Genomic DNA, 22,798 nt, shown 5'->3' with positions numbered 1-22,798 from the left:
TTCTAGAGAGTCTGATTGCACGTCATTGGCAGAGAATTCGGCAAAAAAGGGTTGGACTCTTTATATTTAATAAAATAATATGTATGGAAGAGTGCGGTTGTTCTTGTTGCAAACATATAAATGTATTAAAATGCAAATATTGCATTGGTACCGGTATTAAAACTGGGCAATGAATAATATTCGCTGCTCGTTCAATTCTTTAATTATCCTGACTAATGTATTTATTTATTGTATACACTTACTTATCCTTTATAACATTCATTATGTCTAATCACAAAAAATCAGACCAGTCCATCTATCCATATCCATATCTAATTTACACACACACCATTGATTTGTAGTAATTATTTGAATGTAGAGAGTCAACTAAATGAAAATCTGACAATTCCCGACTCAATTCAAAGAAAAGTTGTTGCTAAAATAAAAAAGCGAAGACAGAAAGATAGTTGGGCGATGAAAAAGTTTAGGAAATTTGTAAAAAGTGATGATTCAGAAAGTATTCCAAGTGACGTAACTACGATATGGGACTACGCAGGTCAACTGGACTACTACATAACGCATAGGGTATGTTCCTATTTTGTTATTTGCTATTACTTAAAAATGTCTTAAAAATTAAAAAATAAATTTATTGCTGCATGTTTAAAAAAAGGGTCTTGATTTGCTTGTTTACGTATCTATTTTATTAAACAGACCTTTAAATTATATTTTAAAATTTTATTTGATTCATGTATTTTTTCGTTTGTTCTATAGTTTTTGTTTCATATGTTAAATGATTATTAAAATATAAAGATATTTGCTCATAGTGACAGTACGACATTGTGTTGTGGTATAACATTTTCAATAAAGTATTATTGCATGTATCAATTAACACATCCCTAATAAATGTGTTGGAGTATAAAAAAAAGTTATTATTATCAATTGTATTTTGTTTAGTTTTTCCTCACAAATAGAGTATCCTACTGTGTAGCGTTTAATGCGTGTGATAACTTGGATGAACCAGCTAATCCGCGAGATTCAATTACAGTAAGTGCCTACAGTACCTACTTATTTGCTCGAATACACTTTATTAAATATGCATATCTTTGTTATTGAGAATATTTTAGATTACTTTATAAGATTGCATTTTATTTGTGATTTTAGAGTACACTAGGAATGACCAATTCGGAAATGAATATGTTCTGGATAAGGTCCATTTATGAACATACTGTGGCACAACATGGTCCAGGAAGTCCCATTAATATTGATGGCAAGATCATTGAGTCACCTCCTATCTGTTTGGTTGCTACACATATGGACACATTTAGTAAAAAGTCAAAATCCAAAAATTGGATCAAGGTAACAGACGTACATTAACATTAAATAAGCTTACAATTTTTCAATGGTACAGTATGTGGTATACACGGACAGGATTAATTCTGAATTAGTTAAAACCGATACAGTGATGAAATTTAAATAGCATAGCCTACGAATTAAATCGTATATTAAGTGTAATTATCTGTTAGACTTATTCAAATCAGAATATGAAATAACAGTTTGTAAGAATAATTACATTTTTGTTGTTGTTATAGCTTGTATTTATGAAAAAACTTTTTTATTAAAGGAAGTGGAGGATAAGTTTCGTAAAATGTTTGAAAAAATGGAAGGAATGCCATATGCCGATCCTGTAGATCGTGAGATGTACATGGTGGATAACACTGTAAAATCGCATGAAGGTATAAAACAACTAAGGAGAAACGTTGGTCGTTATATGAAGGCCATGGTGAGAAGTGTCCCATTAAAATGGGCGGATTTGCAAGAACAGTTGCAAGAAATTGGAAAAACAACACTGTGTATTACTTTTACTGAGGTAAGTATTTTGTTTAAATGTATAATCGTTTATTTTATGTTGTCACAACTGTAAACACAGATTTATAAAACACATAGAGTATGAACGCTGGTACAAAAATAATTTATTATCTTATTAAAAAAAGTGTACTATACGGTAACAATTACTTTTACTGGATAGGCTACCCTCAGTAAATATGGTAATAAATAAATAAATAAAATAAATAAATGTTGCCAAGTTCTTTTCTCGAGCCAGTGATGTGAATTAATATTACAATAGTAAATATAGATGTCTTGTCATTTTTTAGTATTTGGGAGTCTTCATCATTATTGTACTATTTTTCTTGTTTTAGTTGTTCCCGCAAAACATGAGCAACTAAAATTATTAATGAAATCAAACATTTTAATTGTTTGTTTCGTAATGTTAATAAAAGCTAGTTATCATCCTAAAAAAACTGAACAAAGATAATGTAAAATAAATATAAAAAATGCAAGGAAACAGTTACATTTAACCAGAAATAGGCGTTCTCGACAATGCGATTTCTAAAATGTCAAGTCAAAAGGAAGAATGTTAGATAAAATTATGTTTTATTCAACAATAAGCTGTTTACAATTATTTTAAAGGAAAATAACAATATTTAATCATCAAATTCAATAAATTCTATTTTGTTATTAATTTGCATTAGACATCTAAAATCGGCACTGAATGTGGAATTTCAAAAAATGGGCTATACACTGCCATAGCGTACCTGAATGACATTGGAGTTATCATGTATTCAAGTACTAACAAGAAATTAAGAAACACAGTGATAACAAATCTTTACATGATTGAAATGGTGACAAAAGTGATCACAGTGGTTGAACCAACTATTGAAGTGGTAAGTAGATAAGGTTAGCAGCAAAATAATTGTCACAAAACGGATTTAAAATATTGACATGTGGATACATGATTACTTTTAGTTAGTTGTTTGTTGTCAACATTTATTGTGGTTGTATGAATACGTTTACAAATTAGTTTTTGTATTTATTATTTGGAAACAGAAACAATTAAGAAATCTTTGGAAAAAGCTTAACAAGGAAGGGATCCTTGAGAAAAAATTGCTACGGCATTTATGGAAAAGAGAATTAGAAGAAGATCCAAATCGTTTTGATATTTTTACTGAAGTGATGAAAACATTTGGTTTGCTCTATGAGAAATTAGAAGTAAGTTGAACAAATTTGCTCTTAACTAAATCTGAGATAATTTTAGTAATATAGTTCGATGTTATATATTATATTGTTCATAACACTACAAATACTTATTTTACATTAGCATGAAAGCGAAGATAACCGGATGTTCCTGGTTCCATGTCGGATGAAAATTAAGGATGAAAGCCTTAAAGTTGAAATGGACAAGAAACAGAAGGTATCACTTTATCTTACACCTACGGACTTCCTTCCTGATTCTGTGTACAATACATTAGTTGTTGCATTTCTAAACCTGGTGGAGCTTAAAGGTAGAGGACGGGACCCAGTTGTATTTCAAAATCGTAGTGATTTTGACTTTGGAGATCATGAGGTTCGTTTAGGTCCCGTGAAAATCGACCATCAAAATGAAAACATGCATGCGTTGAAGGTACGAACATTTATTTAACTCATTATTTACAATAATTTGAATATTTATTATTTCTGTTGATTAGCTAGCATGTCTTTAGAAAGATTTTAAACAAATATCAAATTATCAATTATTTCCGATCATTTTCTGCATGTAGAAATTTGGTCTCCTAAACATTCAATCAGTTTTAGCAGTAGTGAGAGCTAAGTACGTCTGATCATGACTACACAGATGGATAATAATACAAGCTGTGATTACAACATAATTTATGTATTCTAATAATATGTATTCATTTAAGATTCTTAGAATAAAAGTAACTTAGACAATAAAACAACAAATAATTTTATAATAATATAACTAAAATTAATATAGAGGCTATTTTGTGTTACAGTTTTTAATGTTTTGGTATCTAGGTTGCCCAACGGGTATTTTTAATTCTCTGAAAAATTCTAAAAATTAAATGATACATTATATTCACCAAATAAATTTACAGTAATGAATATACGTAGACGTAAGCAGTGTGAGATAGAATATGTTAAATAATTCAACAAATCAATACATCTTTTTTAACAGCTTGAAATATCCCGTCGAAGTAAAGTTGACGAAAATAACACAGAGGAAATATTTGAACTAAAACCGAGCTTATGCATTGAGGTAAAGATTCTAATATTGTAATGTAATAGCTTATCTGAATGCAGTTATAAGAAACGTTTCATTCAAACTTATTGATTATGTATTTTTTGTTTTAGATACTAAGCTATTTACAGCTTCAACTAAAGGCTGTGCTGAAAACTAATGAAGGAATCGGTTACAACCTACGTGTGTTGTGTATCGCCTGTTATCCAGAGCACATTCATTTACACGATCTGGAAGAGTGTTTAAAAGAAGACAACAGCACTGTTCCATGTGGTGAGAAGTCGATGAAAACTGATCGCTTAAAGCGTTTATTTTTGGAAGGTGGGATTACACATTCATCAATATTGTGTTTAATGACAAAATAAATATGTATTTTATGACAACTAACTATATTACTTATATACATATTTAACCTACAAATAAATAACAATGATATATTTCAGTGACAAATGTACGTGAATATCTATGTAATGATAATAAGTATATCTACACAGCTTTTGAAGAATTAAAATTAAAATATAACATCATTTATTATCATTTCATTTCCAGGCAGAAGTAGTGTGGAGCCATCACCAATTTATCCAGGTAACTAATATACCAACGCACCACAATAGGAATGATACTAGTGAATTGAATGTGTTTATGTCCATGGTGTTCAACGATATACACTGTGTACCAAATAATGCGTGTATTCAATTGATAGTATTCATCATATTGCGCAATATGATTATTACAATTTCTAACTTGAAAATCTGAATGTAATTGTTTTCGGTTTTCTTTTTTACAGGATCATCCGAAGAGTTTGAAAAAATCGTGGTAAACATATCAAGCTGGTATGATGAACATGGCTCAATTGATAAACTGAAGGTGTTATGCAAAGATCTGATAACACCTTACAATGATTTGCAGGATGCTGACTGCATACATTTCTTCAACCTATTGAAACGATCTGGCCATCTTACCAGTACAAACGTTAAAGTTCTTGTTGACGCAATTAATGTCACTGGTACCAATGGTGTTCTGGAGGTCAACAAACTGTTAAAGGAGAAATTTGATAAAACCAACCAGTGTATCACCTCCTTCTCAACATATCGACAACACCTAATTCAGTTTGGTGACGCACTTTCGAAAGAAAATACAAGAGATCTCATCCGTTTGAAAAGTGTTCTAAAAAAACAAAGTAACAACCAATGGACTGTGATATTAGATCTTGAACAAAGGGGGATTCTAAGGGAGGATAACTTGCAATCATTTATTGCATTTTTAAAGGAGAATAACTTGACTGTTCCTGCTGAAAAGTTAGAATATAATGCTTAGAATTGATGCCGAGTATATTACCAAACTCAATGTCGGTAAATCAATCAAGTGTTTGGGTAAACAATATAAAGCTCAAAGTATTTTGAGCAAAAAAAGGTGTGATATGCCCAGACATCATCACGTCCATATATGGGTACATCAAATTTGTTTTAAAGTTTAATAATGTAGACAGAGCTTTGAAGCCAGTAAATGTTATATTAATTGATTTAAATTCGCCAAATAAAAAGATCAGTTATAAAAGGCAAGGAAATATTATTCGATAACTTTCGACTAACATTTCGGGGCTGTTTGTAAAGCAAACTAGAGGGTACTCCGAGAGTGTATACTCCCGCCTACAGTATTATTTTCTTACATAAAAATATCCAACTAAAAGAAAAGGTTTTTCTCTACACAGTTAGTAGCAGTTTTGTCCTTCCATTTGAAAGTACCTATAAATCATTGATAATTGTGGTAAGTTAGGCGAGATTCAGATGAATACTGTTGTTTTTATGTGGAAATTATTAAGAAACACTATTCTCTTTAATATTGCACTTGGTATTCATTCAATTTTAGCCAAGTTTGATGACATTATTAAGAAACGCTATTCCCTTTAATATTAAACTTAGTATTCATCCAATTGTGGCCAAGTTTAATGAGATACAGACATACGGAGTAGTATCGGTATGGTATCTACAATTCGTGTACTGTATGTCAGCGGAAAAGCAATTTTTAAGAATGCGTATAGGCCTAACTAATAATGTATATAAAAAATCTTAATTAGAAGAGGTCTCTGATACCATTTCATTTTCATTTTCTTCTTAGTTAAAATAAGTCTGATACTATATCATTTTCTTAGTTAAAAGAAGTCCGATACCAATTTCATTTTCTTAATTAAATGAAGTCTGATACCATTTTCATTTTCTTATTAATTAAAACACCTCACTTTATAATAATATCTAGTATAGTTATTAATTGTCTGAAGCACGAACATTAACAAGCAACTGAGGCTAGCTTATTTATAAATTATATTTCTTTTTTTTAATGAAGATTTAGACAACAGTGCATCACTTTCTTATTGTGTAAAATAAAATGTTTGTTTTTAATGACAAAACATACATTTTTTTTGTCTCTTTTGTGGCGCAAACACCACTTTTATTCACATTCATATTATTTCATATTACATAAAATCGTATTATTTAACTTGTAAATGTCGTAACAGTTCATAAGTAACATTTTTAGATATATGAATTCTGTATTATTCCTTTTTTCATTAATTTTCTTATATTTTGCTATACACTTTAAAAGATCATCATTATCATCTATCCCGTTTTAAAATAGTTCACACATTTTCATTTGTTTGTTTTCATTTTACAACCCGGATTATACAATATATTTATATACATGATAAAAAGAAAATAAAAAAAAACAATAATAGCTCAGTACCACCAGTACAAAACATACATTATCTACAGTTCTAAAATTATCTTATAGAAATTCAATGTGCATAATGTTAGATTTGAAAATAAATCTGCCACATAACATGTGATGTCATTATTTGATAATTTAAAAATCGTCAATATACTATATGCAAATAATAGCGGTCACAATAATTGATTCAAACATGGAATGGGTAACGATATAAATTGGTTTTGCTTATTTAGCAATGAACTGATTGAACTTATAACAGGTTCGGTTTCACACTTATTGATTATTTAATAATTCGAATTGAGACTAACTGTTTTCTTTTAGTTATCATTCTAATCAATTATTTGTATTATTTATTAAAGTGTACATATTATTATATCACATAACATAATAGTAAGATATTTCATTTACCGATTATTTCTGAAATCTTATTTAAAATGGAACTTGCAGTAATAAATACAATGTAAAAATGTATGTGTATGTATTATACTGTATTATTTACTTTCACTTTGTTTGCTTAACCTCTTTGTCGACGCTATCACCAGCTTATTGAATATGGTGCAATAATATCCGTTTAAAGAAAATCAAACGGTTTAAAAAATTCGACAAAAAGACGCTATGCGACAAAAAAATAGGGTGTCACGAAAGCTCAGACCACGAAAGCTCAGACCCCTTAAGACCTAAGATCACGAAAGCTAAGACCCAACACCTAAGATTACAAATATTTATCTTTCGCACCTGCCTTGTATTTTAACTCCCAACATTTATTCTGAATACCACACCTTAGAATTGGCACTTTCATGAAAAAGAATCACATAAAAAGTAACAAACACATTTTTAAATTGATGATTTTACAGACGTTTTTCTCGCACACAAAATGACTAGCCTACAGTACAGTAGGCCTACCCCATGGGCCATGTTCAATGTTTTTGTTTCTATGGAACGTCAAAAGAGCAAAAATTATATAGAGGGCTGAAAACTCTGCGGAGTCCATCTACAGTGTGGATGGAACAATGTAAAATTAAAATTGTAATGATAATAGTATAATCATGCAAGTACGAAGAAATAAATACTGGCAAATAAATTTTAATTTAAAAATCATGATAAGTTTTTTTGTTTCGTTTTCTTTCTGTTTTTATACTTGTACTATTATTGTTGCTTTTTTGGCGCTCCATAGAAACAAAAACATTGAGCATGGGGAGCTCGAGGAGGAGTTACATTGTCATTACAGTATACAAAGAAACACATCTGTAAAATCATCAATTTAAAGTATTTATTTATATGTTATTATGTGTTTCTCCTTCTGAAAGTACTTATAAGTCCTAATTTTAAAGTGTGGTGTTCAGGATAAAGTTAGTCAACAAATTTGGAGTCAAAATACAAGAAAGGCAGGTGCGTAAGAAAAACATCCTCTGAAGCAACACAATGGAGTAAATATATACCAACAAACAACCCGTCAAGTTTGTTTGTTGTAAAGAAAAAATATACATTTACTCAACGGGCGAAAATAATGTGAGTTTATCTATGTTTTGCGGTAGTATTAAATTATATTTATGGTAATAAATGAAACCTACTGTGTTTAAAATTATGTATGGATAAACAAGTATTGTTTTTAAGCTGTAGTATATCTTAGTATTTGTAATCTTAGGTGTTGGGTCTTAGCTTTCGTGATCTTAGGTCTTAAGGGGTCTGAGCTTTCGTGGTCTGAGCTTTCGTGACACCCCAAAAAAATACATATTGAATGAAATACATAATGGTATATCAAATTTATATAGAGTCCTCTTGCGGGCTGAATCGTTCAGAAGATATTTGAACGTAGAGGGATAAGTAAGCCACGCCTATTTATTATAACGACTCTAATTAGTCGTAGTGCGCCATCTTGTGCTTGAAATGAAAAACAAAGATGATGAGAAGGTTTAACAATGGCGACTGAAATTAATTACAGCTCAGCCTTACTGACAGTACGTACACTAATGAATCAATGGTACAAGATGTATGAGTTGAATTGAATCTTCTTTGAAATGTAATTCAAAATTGTTAACAGACCGTAATTTTAAAAAGAAGAATGCACATGATGATCGAGCTCTCTTTGTCCTCATTCTTGTCACCTTGGTGTATCATTTTAATAACAAACATAACATTATTTTTACGTTTAGGTGTATCTTATATTATTTTAAGTGTAATGTTTGTTTTAAAATACATCTTCTATAAACAATAGGTGATACACACAACAATTATTTTATGTTTTTGTTATACAATTTTACCTCTGAATTTGTTAATAATGTTTTTATTTTATTTATTTAATAAACAAAACATCATTATGTCCATTATTGCCATTGATATGCATCGAAATGTCATTGTTATAATATTATGAATTTGTAATACTTATTATAATACGAATTTATAATTAACATCACAATTGTTAATATTTAAACATATTTAAACATATTATTTATCGGACATATATCGATGCTATGTTAAAAAAATAAACTAAGAAAAGGTGGTCGATGATAGGCCTAATAATGTTAATGTTAACAATATTCAACAGTAAGTAAAACACAAAATGTAACACACGATACTATTTGAGGCGACAAACAATCGATAACGGGTTATAACCGAAGACTAATGTAAGTGTTAGTGTGCAAAATAATAGTATTATGTTACTTTTTTACCCAATTTCAATTACTTAAGGCTTTTATTTTTAACATGAAACATCTTAGTAAGGTTGATTGTACCCACAGATCATACTATTATGCTGTATACTGACGGTAACCAATATCCATAACTAACATTCCACTTGATTCTGTACATACAATTTTACGTAGTACATTTAATAATAGGCTGAAACATATAGTTTGATTGTTACAAGAATGATAAAAATGTTAGCATTCGAATTTAAATTATAGCAACCTTTATAAATCCATTAGCCAACTCAAATCAGATTATAAAATACACTGTATATAAACCAGTTAAAACAGTAGAATTAAATAATTATAAACCATTAGAATATAGTTTTAATCATGTGCTTCGAATGTTTAGGAATTGTTTAATATAAAAAAGAGAAAACAAATTATTATTAATTAATAATTTGATAAATTGTATTAAAGTTTTGAATTAATCAAAATTATCGTTACGAAGAGGATTGACGTATTGCATGTGGGCTTATTATTTGTAATAAGGCATCAGTGCCTTCTGGTAATGTCACGGCTGCAAATAGTGTGTTTATTATAGTAACAGTGTACACTGATATATTACGTTATATGCTATACACTATTTATCATAGCAATGTTGGTTGAAATAGGGATTTAATATGTGAACACTAAATTATGTTAAATGGAGTAACTAATTAAGTATGTCTATTAATCTGGTGTATTTCCAGGCTTGTTCTGTTAATTATTTGTTTTTGCTTCTTTGGTTTGAGTGGTTCATAATTGTTTTTGTCTTCCACTGCATCTGTGTCTACTGGTTATAGAAGAAATTGTAGTGCAACACACGTTTTAAAAATGAAACATATGAATACTATAGTAAATTCCTACATGTATACATTGTAGAGCAGAATAACTTCCTACATGTATACATTGTATAGCAGAATAACTTTAACCATTTAACGGACCATTTCCATCTAACATCTTTTCTCTGACTCGTGACTACAGTGTACAGTTGTTGCAATTGATTAACTTTACCATAACTCACACCTATTAGGTTTATGGCTAACTATTCATTACGTTAGCATTTTTAAAACAATGTAGGCCTAACTAAAATTTGTCTGGAAATTATGTTCAATAAATATACACATATCTATTTATTATTATATTATATTTAAAATATATGGTATGTTTTTCACACAAATGAAGAATCATTTTGAAGAACAATTGCTTTTTACTTGAAAATTAAAATTAAACTTGAACCTAAACTAAATGTCAATTTCTTATTTTAACCACTTGACACATAAAACGTATGATAATCGATTATAATACGTTAACGCCCAACACACAGTAATTGTTTTGTTCTTCATAGATGTTCTTAGAAAATGTATCAAACATTTAATTTAATGGTGCTTATTTAACAATATACCTATAAAAAACAGTTGTGTTTCTTTTCCTGTATATGTTTGGTCTTTACAAAATAAGCTTAGTCATTTGTTAAACCCATTGAGTTGAAATTAATATATTCCACAGTAATAGTGTGTTTCGATTCATTGAGATTTCACCTATATTATTTGTTTTGCTGCCTTTTGTATTGGAACAAAAACCTGTTAGCTGATCTCTGATCTGTTACGTTTCTATAAAGTGCGAATGGTAATGCAATGCAGTTACGACCCATATGTAATTGAGTGTTTTAGGGCATAAAGAACAGCTAGAGTTTAAAGGTCATGTACACATTTTGTTACTAGACTAGTACTTGTACTTCAGATCAAGATCAAATGTTAGTAAAAAATGTTTTTCTCTTTTAAATGTAAATTAAATGAGAGGTACATGTGTACATAATTGGATACATATAGGCCTAGGTTACCTTAGTTAACAAGGTGACTATTACTGATTCATTTAAAAAAGTGTTTTATTAACCATGGTCGTACTTTATGCTTGGTTTCTTATTTTTATGTACATTCTAATTTTTTATTAAATTATTTTTCTCAAACATAATATTTCTCTTTCAAAATTTTCTTATTCACAAAGTTCTTTTTACTGAAAACAGAGATTAAATTGATTTCATAATTATTATTATTATTATTCATATTCAATATTTTATAGAAAAAAACTTAGATTGTTGACACTGAGTTATCTCCACTTTAAAGTAGCAATATATTATGATTATTCTAAATGTTCTTTAAATCAGGCCTACTCATAATATTATCAAACTTGTTTTAAATGTTACCTTTGCATCATTTTCTCCATTAAAATAAATGAACCAAGCACTCTATTACCAATGCTAATAATAACGTACTCTCTATCAGGAAATTGAGTAAGAATTAAAAATCAAAGGCTGCTCTAATGGAATGCTAGCTATTCGTCTCATAGTAGACCTACCTCTTTCTGCTTCGATAAACTTCTTTTTAATATCAACAATACATTGAGTACAATATAGTTCGGTACCTAATATTGTTATTCGACCCCTATTATGGAATTATTGTTATTCAGATCTACTACCTGTTGTGTTTATTCAGCATGCCATTTCCAGTCGCTTTTATGTTTTTGAGCGAAAAAATATACTCGGTATTCTCTGTACCAATCTAGTCACAAACAATGTTGTTGATATTGTGCAAGTCGTACACATACACGGCAACTTATGGAGAAATAAAGGATTTGAAATAAGGAATAATCATTTACTTATAAGATGAATTGTAAGTATTTATTTTATTGAAATACTGTATTACCGTAAACATATAATCATTAGAGATTACTGTAAGATTACACACTCTATTATGTACGATAACAAGTCCTAATGTTGACCTAAATTAGGAATACGCTAGCCATTTTGCATTCCTTTGTAAGCAGATAAAGACAGGATGCGTAGACGACGAACACATCAATACATTATATATTACGTTTTGAAAGAATGAATAAACGTAATTTAAATGTTTATAAAATATATAAAAAGTGAAATTCCACCTGTTTTGAACATAATGTTATAGGCCTACTAAATTCAATATAGAGCAAAACAATGTATTACTTAGTAGACAAGTAGGCCTAATTGGTGAAACTTCTCATAAACAGATAACGGACAGTAAAACAAAAATTAAATTTTCTATTATAGATTGGTAAGCCTTAAATGTCTCTTAGCGGACCGTGTAATTTTTACAGATTTGTTAGACGAAAACATTTCTCAAAACACTAAATCAATATATTTTATAAACAATTTTATAATGATAAATAAATCACAATATATTTAATTTTACAGTAGATGAACTTTAAATTATCTCACAGGATATTCGTTATAGTTTAGAGTTAAATTATAATGTTTAAATTGTTTCTAAAAACAAATACAATTGATTGTAAATGATATGTTATATAATTTAGTTACCGACAATTTTAAATTTGTGATTTATAATTACTGTTTTGAAAATATAATGATGAATTACAATAAACAGTTAACATAACATATTATTATCTACTATAGATTAGCAACATATTAAAAACTGGGGTATATTACATAATCGCCCAATTCTTAGGCTGCCCTAAATGTTTTGAAATGTTTACGAAATTAAAAATAACTTTTATAAGTGCCCACAGATGTACTCACAACTATGAAAATAAATGTTGTAAGCTAGATACATATCGTCAACATGGAATGGCAGATACAGGCACGATGTTGATATGTAGTAAAATAGAATTGTCACTCCGGGAATGACATATCGAGAGAATTGAATCCAAATATTGAATTAAATTAAGTCGAAGAAGAAACGAATTCTACTTATTGCAACATGGTTCTAACCGATTTCTTGTCTTGACACTTAATGAATTCGAGAAGGTACTTTCACAAATATAACATTTTTATCAAATAACCGATCATTGAATGCCACACTGAGCGCTTCTGGCAGCACAGTGTTGATCGCATTTATACGCTTATTACACTTATTTCACCAGTATATAAAGTTATTTATATATTGTATCATCTTAGTGACTTACATGAACAGTATAATAATTAATCAGAGATTTTGTACCTGAACTGTGTGTTAGGCTGTTTTTAGCTTACCTAAGCTACCATTGTCTTAGCTGTTATTGTTCTGTAGCATAGGCTGTGTAGGCTGTTGTGTGCCTATCTGCTTTGTTGTTGTTTGTGCTGATATGTGCTGACATTCTTTAGCCTAGCTAGGAATGTGTACTCTTCATCATTTATTTATTTATTTGGTTCAATGTACAACTACACATCAAAAGTTTTATACAGCATATCTAGCTGCTGTTTGAAATCTATCCGATTGGATTCATCTACTTGGAGTTACATATGTAGGCTTGGACTTAACAATAAAAAACGAACGAGACGGAGATGCCGTGGCGGCGCATCAAAGCGGAGAAAGCAAAATATATCGTTTTTTCAAGAATACATCCCAAATCCAAGCAGTGCACAAACCAGAATTTCTTTTTGCTTACTTAATGCAAGATCAATTTGTGATCCGAATCAAACCGGAAAATCCACTTCAATATTTGAGCACATTATAGATAACGATTTGGACATTTTTGCGCTAACTGAGACATGGTTGCGTGATGATGACTCAATTTCTGCTGGCTGCATAACTCCAGATGGTTACATGTTTAACCATGTTCCTAGAACATGGTCGTCATGGGGGAGTCGCCTTCATGTACAAAGCTGGTCTAAAAACACGCTCTCTGGACTTACCTGACTGTAGTACTTTTGAATCGTTGGGAATTCAATTTAGTAACGGAATTCGAACACTGCAAATTATAGTTATCTATCGTCCTCCTCCTAGCAAGAAAAATGGTTTCACCGTCTCACATTTCTTCAATGAGTTCTCTAACATGCTTGATACCATTGCATTAGTACATTCCGACTTGCTCATTGCCGGGGATTTCAACTTTCACCTTGACAAATCCGAGAATAGGGAGGTTATGCAGTTTATGAGCCTTCTTAAAGTTTATGATCTTAATCAACATGTTAAGCAACCAACCCATGAGGCAGGTCATACTCTTGACCTGCTTATTACCAAATCAACTGGCACTTTTCTAACTGATGTCAATGTGGGCATCCCACGTATATCTGACCACTCAGCCGTACATTGTAAGTTACAGTTAAATAAACCGCCGCCAACTCAGAAAATAGTTTCTAGTCGTAACTACAAGAATCTCTGTGCTGACTCTGTTGTCAGCGAGTTACTACCACTAACACTGACTGTATCTCTTCCATGTGACATTGATGATGCTATATGTATTTACAACTCTACATTGCGTTCAATCATAGATAAACTTGCTCCAACTAAGTCACGTCTGGTGACTATTCGACCGCAAACTCCATGGTATACTGATGAAATACGAAAACAGAAAAAAGTAAGAAGGCAGCTGGAGAGGAAATGGCGTAAGAGAGGTCTCGAAACTGATTGGCATGCTTACACACATCAACGCCAATGTGTATCATCACATATTCATACTGCAAAGTTGGAATATCACTCAGCTCTAGTAAATAATGCTGTAGGCGACCAGAAGCAATTATTCAAAATTGTAAACACGTTACTGCATAGAGGAAATAAGACACCCTTACCTACCTGTAAATCAATCAGTATTCTTGCTGAACGTTTTTCAGAGTTTTTTAATGAAAAAATCACTAAAATTCGATCAGGATTTCCTCAATCTGTTCTCCAAGATGCGCATACATTTAGTACAAGGGCTCCTTTAAGCTGTCAACGGTCTATTCTTGAACCAACCACAGATGAGGAGATCGAGAAATTGATCAAGGCATCCCCGATAAAGTCTTGTGAGCTAGATCCTATTCCAACTTGGCTTTTAAGGGATTGTGCTCCTGTAATAGTTCCAGTGCTAATGAAATTAGTTAATCTTTCACTTATCACATCCACAGTACCGCAGAATTTAAAGAAATCGCATGTACGGCCTTTGCTGAAGAAGACTGGCCTCAACCCAGAAGTTCTTAAAAATTATAGACCGGTGTCAAATTTATCCTTTGTTTCGAAGCTTATTGAGCGCGTTGTTGCAGTTAGACTCTCTAAGCATATGTCAAATCACAACCTCCATGAAACTTACCAATCAGCATACAAAGCTAACCACAGTGTGGAGACAGCGCTTCTACGTGTTCAGAATGACGTTTTGACATCAATAGATAATCAAGAACTTGTTATTCTAGTTTTACTAGACTTATCGGCTGCTTTTGACACAGTAGATCACTCACTGCTTCTTCATAGATTGTCACATGATATTGGGGTAAGAGATCAAGCATTGTCTTTGTTCACATCATATCTAAGGAACAGAACCCAGGCCGTCTGCATTGGTGATGTTTCATCAGATGACCTTCCTCTATTATGTGGCCTCCCACAAGGGTCGGTGCTTGGACCACAGCTGTTTTCCATCTATGTTGCCCCAGTTGCTGAAATAATACGAAGACACGGATTATGTCATCATTTCTATGCAGATGACAAATCTACGTTTCTGTCAAGCCTTGCCAGACCAAGTTTCTGTCCGCCGTAAAACGGTTAGAAGTATGCACTGCTGAGATTAGAAAATGGATGGGCTCCAACTTCCTCAAGCTAAATGATAAAAAGACCGAGGTGATCCTATTTGGTTCTTTTCAGCAGAGAAAAAAGATCCGGTTTGATGGCCTACATATTGGTGGCGTACTAGTCAATCTATTATCAGAAGTTCGTAACCTTGGTGTACAACTTGATTGTAAAATGACCATGGAATCACATATCAACAAAATCTGCCGATCTGCTATTTTCCATTTATGTAACATCGCCAAGATCAGACGTTACTTGAACCATTGTGCAACAGAGCAGATTGTACATGCTTTTGTTACCAGTCGGCTTGATATGAGAAATTCCCTGCTGTATGGTCTGCCAAAGAAGCAGTTGCGGACTCTCCAGAAGGTGCAAAATTGGGCAGCTCGCTTGGTGATGTGTGCCAAGAAGTATGATCACGTCACACCATTGTTCAAAGAGTTAAATTGGCTACCCATGGAGTCACGTGTTAAATTTAAGATCCTGCTGCTGGTGTTCCGATGCCTAAATAGTTGCGCTCCAAAATATCTCTCAGAATTGTTGACAGTCAAGAAGGGAAAGCGAGAACTAAGATCTAGTCATCAGGTGCTACTGGGCATTCCAATGAGCAAACATAGTTGGGGAGATCGGCCTTTCAGTGTTGCTGGACCTAGGCTCTGGAACCACCTACCCTTGAACATTAAACATACATCATTATTGAGTCACTTTAAGTCACTACTCAAAACTCACCTTTTCTGATTTTTTACAGCGCCATGAGCAATGAATGTTGGAATGGCGCTATATAAATCGAACGATTGATTGATTGATTGATGGGTTTATTAATAAATACACGTTTCGATCAGTTGGAAACAATGGAACATATTCTAACATCCAAGTTTATACAATACAACAATTAAGTTTGCTATCATGTCGAAGCTTGTGCCACGCTTTTCGTGAATAATAATACCACCACCGTCCGCATATAATACTAGTGTTTGGCACTGACCGTGCTCTTGTCTTATCAGTCTTTTCATTCATAAGATCCAAAAATATAACAGAAATAAATGTGTATGAATCCTCTTGATTTATTTATGCATAAATTTAGGATACTACCGTTTAGAACGATAGCTAATTACAAAAACAAATAAAACATAAATAATAAAAGTAAATAAAATAAATACAATGGAAAAAGATTATGACAATCCAATAAAATGGTTCAAATGCAGAATAACTTGAGACATAAAGAAATGAGATTTAGAGGGGGAAAACCGTCAAAAATCTCCGACCAAGTTTTTTATGTAGTAAATAAGTAAACACTACTTATTATGTAAATAATACGAAATCAAATTTCCAAATATTATTAGTTTGGTATAAAAAATAATCTAAATATTTCATAATGCAGTTTCGTATCCATAGCCTAAAATTGCTATTGTTATTAAATATTGAATCGCTAAATTTATTTTATTGCTAATGCTATGCTACATGGTTGGGTAGGTATCGTATCTTGCTATGTGCAAATTTGTCAAATAAATTGTAGACAATTAACTTTTTTGTTTGTATATGTATTTTTTTTTTATTACATATTTCCCTATGCCCTGTCGGGTATCCCCTGCTGCGTATAGACGTGGGATACCACCTACTGTAAATTCATCACTATATACTATGACATTCTCCTACCAAATTCACAAACGACATTTATTTTATCTCTTGCAATAAGCCCGCCAGATCCCCTAATGAGGACCTAAAGAATGGGCAGTATATATGAGTAAGATACCACTCACAATTAATGTAAAATAAATAAGTTGAGTTCATACAGTACTAAATGGGTAACAACAGACTAATTGTCCACGGCACCGCAAGTACCAGACGCTCTATAATTTGACTATAGAGACCCCCTTTCTCCCAACTAAGCTATTCTATTGTAGATAGCATCAGAAACCATTATGATCTAGCACATTGGAATACCAAAGGACCCGCTTAATTTTGATTACAAACCCCCGGACGCGATATTTCTTTTCGTACATAAGTTGGGGGGGGGGGGGACCCCTCGTGAAACGTCACAAAATAAACATGAATATTCATTAGTCATATCTATAAGGTGTGACGTAAGAATTAAGATAACTACAATTCGCTAATGCAAACGATTTCTGTCGAACCTTCTGTGTAGTCGAGTGGATAACACTATGGACTTTACATGCCGATGTATGGGGTTCGACTCCCATGAGCTGTTTGCTTTACTTTATAGTATAGGGGTTGATAGTTACTTTTGCCTTTTTACTCTTCTGTTAATTGTTATATTTTATATTGTTATTGTGAAGGATGCACATTTGTGCTAAGTGTGCCACCGATCTAAAGGTGTAATTCCAAATAAATAAATGATTACATAGTGAGAGAGATTATTTATAGGGTTAGGTTTAGTTATATTTAGGAAGTCGTTCGGCTATCTTTCACATGGGGTCCCCAACTTATGTACGAAAAAAAAATCGCCCCCTGGACCAATGGAGCCTACCTTAGATACAGTATTGCATATGCCACCGGCTACCAATTTTAGGATTTCGCACACATGAATACATAATGAATAGTACATATACATTTACTATAATGCAGTGACGGCTGTGAGTTTCTACTATGTATACGGTTTCAATACTGTAAAATACAGCTTTCTAATTCGCTTATATGTCTGACTGGTTTAGGCATTCAGACAACCTTTTTGAAGATGTATCTGTGACCGAAAACAGTAAAGATGATACAAGTTCTGAGCAATGACTAGGACAGGACAAATTTAAATGTAAAAATATACTGTTTTTAGGTAACCATCTAATCGTGTAAATTTACAGAATAACCCATATTTCTCTCATATACCGATTTTATGGTTGCCATCGGTTTAATATAAATATATATATACTGAACCTAAACAAAACTATTATTTTAAAGTTATTTTCTGTAAAATTGAGTTTGGTCAGTGAATATGTTTAAATGTTAGATAGTGGATTCCAACCTCATCATACGTTGGAAACTGAGATTTTCTTATTAGCTTATACATTTTAAAAGAAACTGTTAAACAAGTTTCCCTTTATAATGGCTTTAATCTATTTTTGTTTATGATCATTTTAATGACTCTAATTTGCAAATAGATGAATGTACTGATATACATCAACTTTATTCAATTAAATTTGTTTTATTTCTTGCGGGAAAATTGGTAATTATATTCTGGTACCAAAGTATAGCTCAGATGAGATATTGTACCCTATATTCAGATGGGGATGATAGAACTAAGGCAGTACTGTTACAGCTTGAGTACGACGCATTTGGCGTCCCATACTTTATATTTAAATTACCTTTCTTGCTTCTCATGTTACCGAGGTTACTGTGTTGTTTTCTCCGAAAGAGAGCAGTCATCTTCACCATGTTTCATTCCAAAAGGCATAGTCACAGATAGATGTATGTTTTTATATGCTTTTAATTATTATCATACATTTAATTAATAACTTAGGAATCATATGACGTAAGATTTAGTATTTGTAACTTTATAGTTTTCTTTATTTTGTAAGTTTAAGTTTCGATCATCCTTGATTGTTACCATCCATTGTGTACAGCATTATGCTAGCCTAAAAGATGCGATTAGCGCTGTTCGCCCGACTATATAGATTAGTTGGAAGCTTTTAATTATATTATAACTTTATATATTATGATTGACATTCATCGTATTCTGTGGTAGATTTACCCACGATATTGTAGTTTATGTGATCAACATTTTAGTAGTTCATGTGTAGTTAGTTTAGCTATGTAATTGGAAACTTATATTTCATAGAATTCTTCATGGATAGACCATGTGAGTTATCACGGCGTGCAGAATTATGTTCGTTACGCTTGACTGATCACAAGTAGTGCGCAGCTGCAGAATAGGCCAATAAGATTGTTTATATGTTATATAAAGGAATCGACTATAGAAATCATCAGTATGTACAATACAGTGCTTAATTAGTATTTTGATGTTAATTCTTGTTTATTTTTTCTATTAAATTTCAGTTAAAACCGTTTGACACAATAACGCGTTACAAGTTTCTGTTATTTGCCTTTTACACGTGACTGGAGGTCACATTTTAAGTTTTAAATCTTTGTGAGTGGAAACTTGCAAGAATACGATGTCACAAGCGGGATCGTCAGTGAGCAGGAGTGGTAGTCATGTGAGCATAAGCCATGCTCGTGCGAGAGCTGATTTGGCCATGGCAAAGGCACGTGTTGAATTTGCTAAGAAGAAAGTTTCTCTATTAAGAATCAAAGCTATAGCTGAGGCAGACGTTCAACTGTTAAATGCAGAAGAAGATGAGGCAGTTTGTCAGGCAAGAGCAGACTCCTATTTGCAATCATCTGAAGATGATGATTATGATTTCGACACCTACAGCGTGTGCGATGATGTCAGCGATGTGATGAGCAAAGAGTCTAGTATTGAATCTCTTGAACCAATTCAATCTTCATCACACCTTGACCCTGAACAATTACCATCACCATTGTTGAACCAAGTACCTGAATACAAGCCAATACCACCACCACCATTATTTACCCAAATTAAAGATTACAAGCCAGCTTCACCACCACCACTGATGAAATTTGCTCCACCTCTACCAAACCTTGACCAATTACCACCAACATTGTTGAATCAAGTATCTGATTACAAGCCAGCTTCACCACCACCACTAATGAAATTCACTTCACCTCTACCAAACCTCGATCAAGCACCAGAATTCGAACTGATTGCACCTCCACTGCTATACAGAGATGAAGTACCAACCAAGCAGCCCGACCAAACTCAAATAGTTATGACAGAAATTGGTAATGTACTATTTCGAAAGGAATTATTAAGTACCAGTCTCCGGCAGTTCGATGATACTCCAGCCTCATACCGTGCTTGGAAAATCACACTTTCCAATACAATCAAAGAGTTGAATGTTCCGGTGAACCAAGAGGTAAATGTTGTAATGAAATGGCTTGGCGATAAATCAAGAGCACTAGTTGCTCCTCTACATGCAGTTTATATAGAAAACCCTAGTGAAGCCTTACGACACATTTGGACTTTACTCGATGAAACTTATGGTGCCCCAGAGGCAGTTGAGCTAAGCATTACTAAGCGACTACAGGAATTCTCAAGGTTTAATCTGAAGGACGTGGAAAAGCTGCGTCAATTAAGTCATTTACTGTTGGAGGTTCTCCACGTAAAGGAGACAGGGAAATATCCAGGTCTTGCGAGTCTGGATTCGTCTCAAGGTATAAGTCACATTATACAAAAGTTGCCACCCAATCTAAGAGAAAGTTGGGTCAAGAAGGGATCTAATTACAAGGCGACTCATCAAGTGTCTTTTCCACCTTTTCGATTCTTTTGTGATTTCATACGGTCGGAAGCCAAAATGCGAAATGACCCAAGCTTCATTACTCTGATCAACACATCAGAAGTTAAAAAGTCCTTCACCGCATCGACCACAACAACCACAACCACAAGAAATGGTATCAAGTGCCTGATGTGCAATGAGCAACACTGGTTGTCACAATGTAAGGATTTCAGGTCAAAGTCTGTTGAGGATAGACTTAAGTTTGTCAATGAAAAGAAACTCTGTCGGAACTGTTTAACGCATGGACATTTTGTTTCTTTGTGCCCGAAGAACAGTTTTTGCAAAAATTGTACCCTGAAACATTCGGGCTTCCTTCATACTCCAAAACGACCTGTTAGAGCTGATGCTAATGCGACTGCACATGCAGCAGCAGTTCCAACTCCAGATCAAAGTAGTAGTGCAATCACCACTCAACTCAATAATTCAAAGTCATCAATGGCAGTTAACGGAAATGCGACACGAGTAGGTCTAGCTGTAGTACCTGTCAAAGTAAGGTGCCCAGGAACCAGAAAGACAATCAAAACGTACGCATTTCTGGACAATGGATCAACTGCAACCTTCTGCACAGACGCCCTAGCTCACAAATTAAATGCGAAAGGCAAGAGAGTCCAGTTAAAATTAACCACAGTAAACGGTCAATCATCATCGGAATGCAACCTCATCTCATTAGAAATTTCAACCCTGAATGGTGATGCAGTCTTTACAGTACCAAACGTTCACACAAAACCAAAATTGCCAGTCTTAAAAAGTGCAATTGCCACGATAGATGATATTAAGAATTGGGTGCACCTGGAAGGGGTAAACATAGATACCATTGATGCAAATGTTGATTTGCTGATTGGGGGAGACCTACCAGAACTACACCAACCATATGAAGTGAAACCAGCTATGAATGGTGGGCCATACGCCACACGAACAGCTCTTGGTTGGGTTGTGAATGGTCCGTTGACTTCAACTAGATGCCAAGTTCAAAACTGCAATTTTATCTGTGCAGAACCACTGGAAGAGCAGTTTAAGCAATTTTGTAACATTGAGTTCAATGATATCCCAACTGAGAAGACAGTTATGTCTCGGAACGACCTTCAAGCACTACAGATGATGCAAGCATCGACTAAATTCAAAAACGGCCATTACCAAGTATCGATGCCATGGAAAAGCCCACCTGAGGAATTTCCAAACAACAAGGCTGTGGCGCTGAAAAGACTCAATCTTCTAAAATCTAGGCTGATCAAGGACAGTACACTTCACACGAAGTACACAAAATTTATGAACGACCTGTTGTTAAAGGGCTACGCAGAAAAGGCGTTGCAGAAAGACCAACCTAGATGGTATTTGCCGCACCATCCGGTGTTGAACCCACAAAAGCCAGGAAAGGTTCGAGTAGTGTTCGATGGGTCAGCTAAGTATCAAGGTGTTTGCTTAAATGATAAACTTTACCAAGGTCCTGATCTTACAAACACATTAGTCGGCGTACTACTG

At 32.9% G+C, this 22,798-nt stretch overlaps 1 long non-coding RNA gene across 1 annotated transcript; it reads left to right on the top strand.

The window, feature by feature from the left end:
* The first annotated feature begins 530 nt into the window (after positions 1–530).
* LOC140043959 (uncharacterized) lies at positions 531–1,234 on the top strand. The gene is made up of 3 exons (XR_011844450.1): positions 531–564; positions 934–1,023; positions 1,141–1,234. It is a non-coding gene; the product is annotated as an uncharacterized lncRNA (long non-coding RNA).
* The last annotated feature ends 21,564 nt before the right edge of the window (positions 1,235–22,798 follow it).

This window comes from Antedon mediterranea, chromosome 3, assembly GCF_964355755.1.
Source record: "Antedon mediterranea chromosome 3, ecAntMedi1.1, whole genome shotgun sequence".
NCBI classification, from domain to species: Eukaryota; Metazoa; Echinodermata; class Crinoidea; order Comatulida; family Antedonidae; genus Antedon; species Antedon mediterranea.
Note: the sequence above shows the minus strand (reverse complement) of the source record. Positions and strands in the feature narration are given on the sequence as shown.